Source organism: Pectinophora gossypiella, chromosome 23 (assembly GCF_024362695.1).
Source record: "Pectinophora gossypiella chromosome 23, ilPecGoss1.1, whole genome shotgun sequence".
Lineage (NCBI taxonomy): Eukaryota > Metazoa > Arthropoda > Insecta > Lepidoptera > Gelechiidae > Pectinophora > Pectinophora gossypiella.
The window spans coordinates 10,459,398-10,469,627 of NC_065426.1; the positions used below are offsets into that span (position 1 = coordinate 10,459,398).

The 10,230-nt window shown below is 43.2% G+C and overlaps 1 protein-coding gene across 1 annotated transcript in view; it reads right to left on the reverse strand.

Annotated features, from left to right (window-relative positions):
• LOC126377581 (probable phytanoyl-CoA dioxygenase) overlaps positions 1 to 10,230 on the reverse strand; it is a 103,516-nt gene that overhangs the window by 66,574 nt on the left and 26,712 nt on the right. The window lies entirely within an intron of this gene.

Here is a 10,230-nt window from a genome sequence, read left to right on the forward strand (position 1 = left end):
TGCTTCTTTTTTTACCCACCCCACGACTATAGTGATATTATCATACACCAATGACCATTATCATCATAGCATTATCCCGTTTCTCACAGGGTGCGATTACCTAACCTGAAGATATGACAGGTCCGATTTTTTACAGAAGCGACTGCCTGTCTGACCTTCCAACCTGCGAAGGGAAAACCAGCCCAATACAGGTTAGGTGTAACCTAACCTGCGGTGGTGGAGTATGCTCTATACCTCCTACAGTTGGTTGAGAGGTAGCATGTGCCCAGTGGGACGTATATAAGCTGTTTATGTTATTGTTAAGGAGCTCGGTGGCTCAGCGGTAAACGCGCTCGGTCTGCGATTGTTGAAGTTAAGCAACTTTCACAAAGGCCGGTCTTAGGATGGGTGACCACAAAAAAAATTCATCTCGAGCTCCTCCGTGCTTCGGAAGGCACGTTAAGCCGTTGGTCCCGGCTGCATTAGCAGTCGTTAATAACCATCAATCTGCACTGGGCCCGCGTGATGGTTTAAGGCCCGATCTCTCCCTATCCATCCATAGGGAAGGCCCGTGCCCCAGCAGTGGGGACGTTAATGGGCTGATGATGATGTACTATTAATACATATTTATGTTACAAACTGACAGGTAGAAGTTTACAAACCACCTAAATATTTTTGGGGCAAATAGGGCAGAGACTGTCTCCCAAAATACAGGGCGCCGACTTTGGGAGACAGGGTCTCAACGAGAACTAACTGGAGCTTTTCAATAAACATTATTATTATTATTATTTTGCTAGGGATGCCTCTGGACGCAATAATGACATACCTACTGAGAGACTAACAATAAAGATGCGGCCTTGGCCCAATCGATGTTCGATCAAATCGCACATCCATATGATGCTTTATTCAATTCACGCATGGATGCAAATTAAGTAGGTAACTTGTGTTTTACGATAAAGGAAAACAAGTCTATCTCATGTTATTTATTGTACGAACGGCCTCCTTGGTCCAGTGGTTAAGGTGGCTTCACGACCCAAAGGTCCCGGGTTCGAATCCCGGTGTGACAATACAGTAAGTAAGATGATCCGTGCTTCGAAAGACACGTTAAACCGTTGGTCCCGGTTACTACTTACTGATGTAAGTAGATATTCGTTCATGAGCCATGCCAGGGGCCTTTGGCGGCTCAATAATAACCGTGAGACCAGGGTTGATGCGGTTGGTAATCCACCTCACACACACCAGTTACCACCACCACATCACACTTCACACACAACACCACTTACACTTACTTACTCTTTCTTTTTTGCTTACTGTTGTTATTACATCAGTAAGTAGTAAACGGGACCAACGGCTTAACGTGCCTTCCCCACCGGGATTCGAACCCGCGACCTCCGAATCGTGAGCCTAACGCTCAACCACTGGACCACGGAGGCCGTTCGGTGGAGAGTCCCTCGTTCTACAAAATTGACATGAATCAGGACAAACAAAACAGAAAAAGTGATAAAAAACATAATTTATTTAATAACTACAGAACACTTTTAATACACCATTAACATTGCTTTTAACAAAGTAGGTAGTCTACTTGTGGCGGGACGAGAAATTTAAAACGCGTGATGATCTCGCCAACGTCTGGGGACCAAGCGTTTCTTAATGAACACGCCTGGTTTCGGAATCTAAAGGTTCGAGAGGTCGAGATTCGGTTCCTGGCGTATATAGAATATGAGTCCTACCTGGGCTGCCACAGTAAACCGCTCCGGGGTGATGGAATTCCTCTTCAGCCGGCCGGCGCACGTATCAAGCTGAGGCTTCGAATTGATGGTGAACTCCAATGCAGGATCAACTTTTATCACCAATTGTTCATATAACACGTAGAATATGCTAGTTTATTAGCTTACAAGCGGATTTACGGATTAAATTAGGACAAAACGATTTATTTATAAGAGAGCGCGCACACGCGTGTCCATAGTTTTTTCTTCACTGCCAGGGGCGCGGGGGGGTGGCTCCCGGTTGTCATTAGTAGGACTCATAGTGCGCTAGATGGCGCTACACGTTTAGAAACGAATCTCGACATTCAATTTCGCGGAAAAATATAAAATGAAATTATGAATACGATACATCACCGCCCACCAAAATACGGCTAGTATTTTCGAATTTATTTACAAAATAATACGAACAGTCTGTGCTAATTTGTCGAAGCGAATTTAAAGAAACTTACTTACTAATGAACTTGTTTTGTAAACGTATGGGGAATTAATCGGATTGCGTAGGTAACGGACAAAGCTTAGTTAAAGGCCTTGTCAGGAAAACACCGTTTGCTAATCTAACAGTAGCAATGCGCACGACCCCATCAGGGCTTGAATGTAGCTCATGAACGCGTGCTAACGGCCAGTGCAAAGGCGTAGTCGAGTCTGTCTTAAGTATTACCACGGAGCCTACGGATAATGGTTTTTCCGATGATGTCCATTTTGCGCGTTGCATTAAAGAATTGAGGTATTCATTCCTCCAACGGACCCAGAAGTCACGTTGAAAACGCTGTATTAACTGCCATCGCCCGAGACGATTTAGGTTAAGATTCGAATAGTCCTCATCAGGAACGGTCGTCATTGGTTCTAACGTAAGAAAATGACCGGGTGTTAGCACGGTAAGATCGTTGGGATCTGAACTAACCGGGTATAATGGCCTCGAGTTAAGCATAGCTTCGATTTGGACAAATAATGTTGTTAATTCCTCGAAATTAAGGGTTTGTGTACCGACGATGCGGTAAAGGTGAGTTTTCACAGCCTTGATCTGGATTTCCCATACTCCCCCGAAGTGAGGACTCGATGGCGGATTAAAACGGAATTCGATGCCCTCACTTCGAGCGGCTGAGTTCATCAATGAATTTAGGTGGTTACTCGCGCCTACGTAATTCGTACCACAGTCCGAGTGAATAATGCTGACTCTACCACGACGGCCTACGAATCTGCGCAGTGCGGCAATAAATGCGTCTGTCGAGAGGTCGGAAACGACTTCGAGGTGTACTGCTTTTGTGCTGAAGCACACGAATAGGCAAAGGTAAGCCTTTCCGATTTTTGCACCACGATGATTTCCTAGTTTTATGCGGAATGGACCGCCGTAGTCAGTACCGATTATTGAGAATGGTTTCGCTTGATTAACACGTACAAAAGGTAAGTCACTCATATACGGTTCAAGAGGAGTGGGCTTCATACGATAGCATTTCAAGCACTTAGATAAACAATGCCGTATGGCACGTTTGGGTGAAAGAAGCCAAAATTGCTGAGTCAGCAAATACAACAAAGTGTTCACTCCGGGATGACCATTCTCGGCATGGATCTCTTCAATGATCATGTAGGTAAAACGTGAGGACCGAGGCAGCAAAGCGGGATGCTTGTGCTCGAACTCCAAGCCGGAACGTGAAAGCCGACCGCCCACCCTGAGAACACCATGATCATCCAAGAAAGGGCTGAGTTTCCTGAACTGCTTAGAAAGAAGTTTTTGTTCTTTTAACTGAGCAATTTCTTTTTCAAAATGTTGAGCTTGAACGTGACGAACGATAACTAGAAGCGCATGATGAAGCTCAACTCTACTTAAAGGACATGACGACAAAGATTGAACGCTATCTTTGCGTCTCGAGTAATGAACGAATCGAATTAAATAGCACAGAATACGCTGAACCTTCCGAATTGAAGAGTATCTCTCAAGAAGCTGATCGATGAAATGACGAATGTCATCGTTAACGAGCAAAGTCTGACCTTTCTCTTCCTGTAAGATTTTGTTGTTTTGGGTCTCATCATGACCAGCGCTAGGCCATCTATCTGAGCTATCAACAAGCCAGGGAGGACCCGCCCACCATAACGAGTTGTGAACGAGCTCGGTTGGCATTTGACCACGAGAGGCGACATCTGCCGGATTGTCGCTAGAAGGTACATGATGCCAGTTTGCTCCGGGTATGGACTCCTGAATATGGCTGACTCGGTTGGCAACGAAGGTTTTCCATCTACAGGAAGGAGATCGAATCCAAGCTAAAGCCACAGTAGAATCGGACCACGCGTAAGTATCGGTGATCGGCAGCAATGGTAAGTACAATTCTTTGATTATTTGCAGGAGATCGGCGAGAAGGACTGCGGCACACAACTCCAGACGCGGCAGAGAGACCTTTTTCGTGGGAGCGACGCGAGATTTTGCAGCAACGAGATACACCTGAATATTTCCGTCAGGGTCACAGCAGCGCAAATATATTACAGCACCGTATCCGGATTCAGAGCTGTCTGCAAATCCATGAAGCTGACAGGACACTGGCGTCGGTGAAGCAAGACAGCGTGGAATTCTCAGGGATTTGACAGTAGGCAACTGCTCGAGCATGAGTTCCCACTGTTGAACGATTTCAGAAGGAGGTTCATCATCCCATGACACGTTGAGTATCCAGAGCTTCTGTACTAAGATTTTAGATGACAGCGTTATCGGAGACAAGAAGCCCAATGGATCGAAAATACGAGCCAACTCACTGAGGATTGTGCGGCGGGTACACCTTCGTATTTGCGGTTTAACTTCGAAAGAAAAGGTGTCACTTTGAGGATCCCAAATTAATCCAAGAACCTTTAAAGTGTGAGACTTTTCAACATCCATCGACACTTGGTTAGTAAGGCAATGCTCCGGAGGTAAGTCGGCAAGCAGCTCAGGGCAGTTACTTGCCCACTTTCGCAGTTCCATTTGGCCTCGGCCCAAGAGGTCAATGATTTCAGATTTAGTTTGTAAAGCCTGCTGAAAGTCAGGAAAGCCGGTAACAATGTCGTCGATATACATGTCGGATTGAACGATGGAATGTGCAAGATGGAGATCACTTTCATCCTCAGAGAGTTGCTTGACAGCACGACACGCAAGGAAGGGAGCTGAAGAAACACCGTAAGTGACGGTGTTCAAGCGGTATTCTTGAACTGGTTGCGTAGAGTTGGAGCGCCAGAAGATGCGCTGAAAATCTCGATCCTCTTCCTGAACTAAAATTTGTCGATACATTTGACGCACGTCGGATGTGAAGACTACAGGGTGAATACGAAACCGGATAAGAATTTCCAAAATGTTCGTTTGCAATTTTGGACCGATGAGTAAAGTTTCGTTTAACGATTTGCCTGTCATGTCTTTAGCGGAGGCATCAAACACGACGCGTAACTTCGTAGTGGCACTGTCAGGGCGGAGGACACAATGATGAGGTATATAATACCTCCCTTTGGTCAAGTCTACGGGCGATACGACATTCATGTGACCACTTTGGAGATAGTCATTCATGAATTCCGAGTATTGTTCTTTTAGAACCGGATTACTGTTGAGTTTACGTTCGAGCGCATGAAAACGACGAAGTGCAATATCACGTGATCCTGGAAAGGTGAGATTTTCTTTACCCTCTTTGAAAGGTAAAGCAACGGTATACCTGCCGGATGTGTCACGTGAATGCTTGTTCGAAAAGATGTCTTCACACTTCTGCTCATCAGGTGAGAGATGTGAAGATTGCGGTATAGAGTCTAACTCCCATAGCCGCTTCACCTCATTGTAGAGTTGTTCATTCGTAATAAGAAAAGAATTAATCTCAGCTTCGGTATCCTTCCCGCAGCTAGCATTGCCGAGGAGAATCCAGCCGAAGACCGTGTTCAACGCAGAGGGCTGAGTAGAGCTTCCACCAACCTTTCCAGGAAGTAGAAGAGACGAGAAGACTTCAGCACCTAGAAGCACGTCGATCGGACCGGGCCTACAACAGTTAGGATCCGCGAGAGGTAAGTCGCGCAAATGCTGCCATGATGTCGCGTTCAATCGCACGTTAGGTACGTATCCGCATATATTAGGTATAGTTAATGCATCGAGATTGAACACAACCTTATCATTTAATCCGATTTTCAGCTTGACCACTCCAGACACGGAAGCCGAAGATTTGCCTAAGCCACTGATGGTTCGAGCCGAGGGAACGCAGTCAAGCCCCAAGCGATGAGCGGCGCGCTCGGTGATGAAGTGAGCCTGACTACCACAGTCGATTAAAGCTCGAAGGGAATGAAACTGGCCCGACGAATCCATGACACTGATTACAGCAGTTGAAAGGAGAACCACGGAACTGTCGCCAATACTCGTAAGCACACGGACTTGCGGAGAGTGACACGAAGCCTCTTGAGAGGTAGATACATCTTCAGCAGGATGACTGTCATCATTATGAAGAAGCGTGTGGTGTTTTTGGCGGCATTTCTGACACCTGAAAAGAGAATTGCAATCCCTGACGCCATGCGAACTCTTTAGGCAGTTGAAGCACCAATGATGATCCTTGGCGTAGTCGGTGCGAGCTTGTAACGGGAGGTTAGTGAAAGTAACACAACGTGCAATGGAATGATCCGAATTACAATATGAACACTTCACACTAACAGCGGATTGAGAAGCCGATACGCTTGAAGGCGAAGAAACGGGCGAGGAGCTCTTGACCTGCGGCTTGGGTTGCTTGACAACCGGCTTTTCAGATTCTTTGTCAGTTTTAGACAAGAACACCGAAGTGGTAGCCTTGTGTCCTTGATTGGATTTCTTCGAGTCTAAAGTGCGGGGATTGTTGCTGCTACTACGAGCTTGAGAAGAGAAATGAGTGTCACGAACAAGGGCTTCGCATTTTGAATACAGAAAATCCTTCAACGTAGCATAACACGGTAATTCCGTTGTCGGGTGAGCCTGTTCGAACTCACAGCGGGTTTTGGAATCGAGCTTAGAAAGCAACAAGTAACACAGAACAAAGTCCCATTGAGCCGTCGGCAAACCAAGTCCTTTTAATATTGTAAGATTCTCATTAAAAGTATCGAGAACACGGCGGAACTCGAGTGGTGTGTTCGCCTTAATATTGACGGCTTGCATCTCTTTCCAACACGTGAATGCTAGCTCGCGCTTATCACGATAACGCGCGACTAATGTACGGTAGGCCTCTTCATAGTAAATACCTTGAGCGGGAAAAGTACGGATGAGTCCCAAGGCATCGCCGGATAATGTTGAGACGAGATATTGCATCTTCTCTGTATTGGAAAGAGATCCATTTTCGTGTATCAATGCATTGAATATGTCGTAATATTCGGGCCAAGATTTAATGTTACCCGAAAATTTCGGTATTTCGATCTTAGGTAATTTCACAGTAGGCGCAGAAGCAGGTCGGTAAGGAGCTGTGGATTGGCTCTCGGATTTACGAGTTAACTGCGAATAAACAGCTACAATGTCAAAATACATCGAGTCGAACTGTTCACGATAACTATCTTCTTCTTCTTCGCACTTCTCGTCCAGCAAGGTAAGTATATCGCCATGGGCGTCTTCAAAACTTTCTATTAGCTTAGAAACCGACGAGTAGTGCGCGAGAAACAACTCTGTATCATCAGGCAGAGAGGTGGATTTCGCTTGCAGAGCAACATCGAGTATCTTTTTCATACGATTATAGGCTAAAGTACGTTTCCGACGGAGTGATGGTAAGTCGTGTATGGTAGGAGACTCCTCCTGAACTGATTTAGTCATTACTTTAGGTTTAGGTATGCTAGTACGCTTAACTCGATAAGTAGCCATATTGAAACACCTATAAATCGAGCACAGACAAACGTTTATGTAAGTACAAACGCGCGCGAATACTGAAGAAACTCAAATGCACTGATAAACTGATAACGAGTTTACGATTATGAATAATACCTACACGAGAACCTATCTAAACAAAAGGTAAGTTTACAAGAGAAGTCGGTATTAACGAGTTGAAGTCTGAGTAACACAAGTGGTGTCTCTAAAATAAACAATTGATACGAAATGAGAACATACCTATGAAACCTAACCTAAACTTTATTTGTTTCGGCCGGTGTACGGATGATATAGGTATATAACGAGTTACGATTATAGCTACGTAAATAAAGAGGTTAAGAATAAATTGTTGGTGCGAATAATGACAAGTATAATCTATATGCACCGGCTAGTTAAGAGAATTTGCACACAAACTTACTTGTCGAAACAACAATCTTTTTCTTTTACCAATTACGCACTATTTACACTAGAATATTGTTTATTTTACTAGTATAGATAACACTCAGTAACACCACTTGATTTATTAACTCAAATAAAGTGAATAATCCGCTTGAAAGACAAATAAAATACGATCTCGGACAGAATGTAAACAAACAATAACGCGACAGATTTACGGAGGTCGTTCAAGACGAGTGAGGTCTGTGCGTATGCTTGACTTTCGTAACGAGTCGGATTATACGAACAACGGCAATCCGATTTAAACAAGCTCAATTGTTATTTTTCAAATAAAATTGATATAATTCTATTGCTAAAAGATCTAGAAACAATTATTTTAATGAAATAACACTTGTTAAATAGCAAACTGTTCGTATTTTAGCAAAAAATTACAAAAAATATTTTGCTATGTAATTGTTGGAAATTAGATGAAAGTTATGCAAATGGCGAAAGATGGCGGACGGATTTGAATGTAATTAGACAAAATAGCGTCGGTTTGAAAACTATATTTTAGAAAATGAATTAGATCAGATATGACTCTAATAAGATTAATTTAAATGGGAACCGCCTAAGTTCCCGGGTTTCGGCACCAAAAAGATGTGGCGGGACGAGAAATTTAAAACGCGTGATGATCTCGCCAACGTCTGGGGACCAAGCGTTTCTTAATGAACACGCCTGGTTTCGGAATCTAAAGGTTCGAGAGGTCGAGATTCGGTTCCTGGCGTATATAGAATATGAGTCCTACCTGGGCTGCCACAGTAAACCGCTCCGGGGTGATGGAATTCCTCTTCAGCCGGCCGGCGCACGTATCAAGCTGAGGCTTCGAATTGATGGTGAACTCCAATGCAGGATCAACTTTTATCACCAATTGTTCATATAACACGTAGAATATGCTAGTTTATTAGCTTACAAGCGGATTTACGGATTAAATTAGGACAAAACGATTTATTTATAAGAGAGCGCGCACACGCGTGTCCATAGTTTTTTCTTCACTGCCAGGGGCGCGGGGGGGTGGCTCCCGGTTGTCATTAGTAGGACTCATAGTGCGCTAGATGGCGCTACACGTTTAGAAACGAATCTCGACATTCAATTTCGCGGAAAAATATAAAATGAAATTATGAATACGATACACTACTTAATAACTTACCTATGCATTATGTAAATATTATCTAAATATATAAAAGGAGAAACTGACTGACTGACATATCAACGCACAGACTAAACGGCTAAACGTAGGCACTTGAAATTTGGAAGGGACGTAGCTTAGGTACCGTAGAGGTGCACTAAGAAAGGAATTACCGGAATTCCCACGGGTACAGGAATTAGGGGGAAAAATCCTTCCACGCGGACGAAGTCGCGGGCAAAAGCTAGTTATTTATATTACTTATATAGAAAATTGGTTCAAAGTAAGAAATTTTACCCCCATAATCTTTATTATGCTATTAATAATTATGTTACCAAAATCAAACTGATTACAAAAGAAAATCTTAGAATTTTTTAGGGGTAAGTACTTACAGTCATGAGCAATATAATGTACCCACTATAGGACTCTGTCGCACTAACATAAGTATTTGGAATTTAGTGAGACTTACAGTTCAATTTGTCAAAAAAGTTAATGTGACATGGTACCAAAGTGTATACATATTAATGCTCGTGACCGTACTTATAAAATTAAATGACGGGTTGAGAAACCTGCCTGTTCTTATTTTATTCATAGTAAGTAAGTACATAAATTCATGTCATAAAATTAATAGATAACATTAAGGTCGAGTTCTTGGAAGACAACGTGTTTTCTAATATTTTATATTTAAGTACTTATTTAATATATTATGTATTAAGTAAGTATACAGATTTTAACAAAAGCCGTCGGCGGTGCTAGCGATACAGCTCACCAATAGTACGTAGTACCTACTATCCCTTATTCTATGCCAGTTGGTAATATACGCACCGTGATAAAATTTTGTCACGGTCAATTTATCGATTCGATAATTATGTCGTTTTGTCGATTGGTGCTAATATCACCAAATAAGACGAGGCGTTCAGTCAAAATACGAACAAAATCACGTACAACGCATGTTAGGGAAAAAACAAACTTATCGATTTCGATAAAATTTATTGAATCGATCGATAATATTATCACGTTGTGCATATTAGCCCTGTAGGGGGTGATAGGTATCATAACGGTCGTCTAGTAGAAAGGGTGAGGTGTGGGTACTCAGTTTTGTCTTGCGATGGACGTATAGAACGGCA